The sequence below is a fragment of the Alexandromys fortis genome, unplaced genomic scaffold (assembly GCF_014885135.2).
Source record: "Alexandromys fortis isolate MF-2015 unplaced genomic scaffold, M_Fortis_MF-2015_v1.1 scaffold_333, whole genome shotgun sequence".
NCBI classification, from domain to species: Eukaryota; Metazoa; Chordata; class Mammalia; order Rodentia; family Cricetidae; genus Alexandromys; species Alexandromys fortis.
Genome location: NW_026068330.1, coordinates 654,670 through 658,697, shown reverse-complemented (window position 1 = coordinate 658,697; position 4,028 = coordinate 654,670).

The window sequence follows — 4,028 nt, the reverse complement described above, 5'->3', positions numbered from 1 at the left end:
TTAATCAGTAACTCAAGTAAAATCTTATCCTTCTCAAAGATCTCTGACAGTCTGACAGCTGAGAGGTTTCGCCAGGTTGAGGTTTTACAAGGTGACCTCACCAAATTTCAAACCAAATTTATCCCTTATGCTACAGTCATTATATGTCTAAAACTTCTGTTTTCACAAACCCAAGGAGTTCTCATGAGTTCCAGGGAGCCAAATCAAGAAATCCATCTTAAACAGGTCAGATACACCCCCCTCGATTCCCTGGTCCTAAATTTTTTTCTTTTAACCTTAATTAGACTTTGTTCTTTGTTCTGCCAATAACTTAGGGACTCCAGATATTCCCATGCCACAGACATCAGTCAGAAGCAAAGAGACCAGCTATGCCAGGATGTTCCCAGCACCCCAGCCTTCTCTCGCTCCCCCCCAAGACGACGCCCACAATCTGCCGGAAGCAGTCTTGAGAATTTGCCGCCCCAATTCCTTCAAACTGAAGTGTCTAATTTGATTTTTATCAAAAGCAAGATGTGGGAATATTATTCTTGGGTCCCTGCCCTAGCCACGCCCACTCCCATAACCTCTGACCCGCCCATCGCCATCTTGGGACCCTCTCTCTCTTTCTGCTTCCTTGGCGTGCGCACACGTTTTCTCTGTCTCTCTCTTCTTTTTTCGCTCCTCTCTCCTTTTATCTCTTTTCTCTGTCTTTCTTTCTCCCCCTTCCTTAATAAATACTTATGGCTATTTCCTGTGTTTACACGTCTGTTACCTGCTGCCACCATGGGCCAAGGAAGCATGCCCTCCTGTAGCCGCCCTCATGGCGGGCTCTCTCCGCCAGCCCACCCGGGGACCTTTTGTAGCCTCTCTCTCATCGTTTTTTAAGAATAACACTTGGGAACTGAGAAATCAGGAATTGGTGTAAGGCAAACCAAACTTAGGAGTGATAAGAAAGCTATGTGTAAATATAGAAACTTGTAGCAGAAGTAAAAAATAAAGATGTAGACAACATGGAGTGTGTGTTGCATGACAAAATAAAGTTAGATTGCTTACAGTAAAGGTAAGTATACTATGCAATATAGAGAAACATAAATTACCTTTGTTGTTTCAATAACCGAACATGTTGAAATAATAAACAGTAAATAATTGCACTGCTCTAAAATTGCTGTTTTCCTTTGTTGACAATATTTTTGTATTAAGATAATAACATGATGAGAGAGCATTAACATAAAACTAATGAATTAAAAAAACTGTAAACAAACCTTGTCATATCTAGTTAAACTTGTAGTTTAGCTATGAGTGCCATATCAGTGGTCTGTTCTTATCATGATCTCTGGTTATCTGGGTTATTTCACACACCTGAGTAGAAAGCACAAGGATGAACTTTGAACTTTATTTTAACCTGTGAGCCTTTCAACAGAGGTACCTGCCTGGGTGAACAGTGCTGCTTCTCAAAACCATGAGTTATTAATTTATCATCTCAATGCCCAATTAGAGTCAGAGAGGACTGAGAGGTATAAAATCAGTATGAGGTATTGAAATTGTCCTTAGTTGACCCCAGTAACTCAATAGTTAACCTGGAAACAATTAAAAACTCAATAGATTGTAGGAGTCAGAGTATATTATGTGTCCAAAGGAAAATATCTTAGAGACATAACAGGAATGAAGCATAGGTGAACCTACAGAGATTATGAAAACATGCACAATGCCGACAAATATTTGATCCAAATGGGTTTCCACTGATGAGAGACAGAGGGAGACTGACAGACACAAGCTCTCAACCCAAAGCAAGAAGTTTCAGCAATTTTTGCTTGCCAGGGAAGAATTAGTTTTCTGAAATTGAGTCTCATTCGGTATATTAAACACACTTAAGGGTGGATCCATACCCCAGAGTAGATGGCCAACACAAAAGGACCTCAAGTGTATGTTTGTAGATATTTCCTATCATATCAATTTATACTGCATGTCTTTTCATCTAATATGTTTTGGCTTAGTACTGTGGTTCCAGAGTTTAATTGCTTATTTTTTTTTTTTTGGTTTGGTTTGGTGTACTTTAGTTTTGGTGTCTCTCTCTCTTTCTCTTTCTCTCTCTCTCTCTCTCTCTCTGTGTTTCTGTGATCTGTGTATTTTTGCTTGGTTTAATCCTATTTTAAAACGTTTTTTTTTTTTATTTATGTGTTTGCTTTCTACAGAGCGAAAGAGCTGGATGGTAGGGAAGAAGGAAGGATCTAGAAAAAGTTAGAAGATGGAAATCAGTAATTATAATATATTGCATTAAAATTTATTATTTAAAATATATAAACAATAAATGAAAACTGAGTAAAATAATCAAGAAAATTTAAACCTCTGAAAATTTAATAAATAATTTTTACTGTTCTTGAGCATGGGAACATCACATGTCAATCACAGCAGGTGCTGATCAACTAGCAGATTTTAAATTAGGACACCACAGCGAATACAGAGTAATCTCCACTCAAACCTCATCTTTTTACGAGGGATTTTTGGTACCATTGTGCCCCCTTCTGGTTCTGAGATCCCCTGCAGGTTGGTTTGCCAAGGCTTACGCAGAAGTGGCATTGTCTGCCATGAGCACCAGCATTCCTGCAATTGCAGTGCTTACAAAACTCAGCTGCAGGGAGAAATGGCTCTGGTTCTTAGGTGATGCTGACTGGATATTTGAGATATGGATTTAAAATTATGCCTATATGATTATCAATGTCTCTCTCAATGCCAGGCTATGCTTGGGTGAATCCAGTTATAGATGCCCCTGCTTGTAATACACAAAATAAGGACAGACCTGGGTCTTTGCAGCTTTCATCTTGTTACAACGGGGGGAGAGCAACTGAACTCAGAGAAACTCAGTGGATCATGAGTTCAGATGTACTCCCCCATGTGCTCATGTATAAATTCCTGAGACACTCAGATACATGGGTCAAAAGAAAGAGGAGGAAAAATTTTGACACTCACAGACCAGGTAAAAATGAATAAAAATACTTTCACATTCAGGAAATAAAAGGCCAAATTGAAACTCAACCAAATATATTTACCATAAAGTATTTAAGAAAATGAAAGAGAAGAGAATATTCTTTTACAAGGATCTTCATGGGTAGAGAATATATCCCTTTAGACAGTTTTCTTTCTCTCTCTGCCTCCCTATCCGAAAGCTGGATCTTCTTATCCTTGGATAGAGAATGTGTTAGGAAAGCTTTACAGAATTTGATAGTTTTCACAAGGAAGGATGAATTTGGAAGGTGCTTCCAGGAATGAGAAAATCCAAGAACACTACACAGTATTATGTCAATATGCCTGTTTAAATTTCTGAAATATAACTACAAATATTAACACAAAAATTCATGATAAGCTACTCATGTATGTTTTGTTCTAAGTACAGGACCATGAATCATTTGTGCCTAATATTCCAGGGAGTAAAGCAGCTTGAACCAGTCAGTTGCATGGTTTCTCTTCTATCACTGACCATAATTGGTATGATGTCATTGGGTCTTTCAGGTCATAGGGTAGCACCCTCAAGGCAATATCTTATTATTAAGGAACAGTTCTCTGTACTATTCAGGATGTTGAATGGGCTTATATTGGCATTTCTTTTTCTGTTCTGCTCTGAGTGATGTCCATAAGTCTTCCCCTCATAGTCTAGTTTGGTGGGATGCTGATGGCTATCATGTGTGACAATGTACAGGAGTCTTTGCCTTCTTAATCCATATAGCTTCACAGAGACATCCTCATAAAATGAAATATATTCACAAAATTCTGGGCCCTGAAATTGTTGAGAGATGGCATGAGAGTCTGCTCCTAAGGTAAACAATGTGAGTATTGCAGTATGTACTGATTAGATGCGATGTCTGTGGAACTATTTAGACTTTTCCAAAAATACATGAACACATTGATTTCTAATGTTCTCATCCACATTTTACTTGTGGATTATTTCCCAATTCACATCTGTCTGGACTTGTTTTCATGGACCATAAATGCACAGTAGTTCCTTCAATTATTGTTACTATGTTTGATGCATCTTCACCACTGAAGGGCCTGAG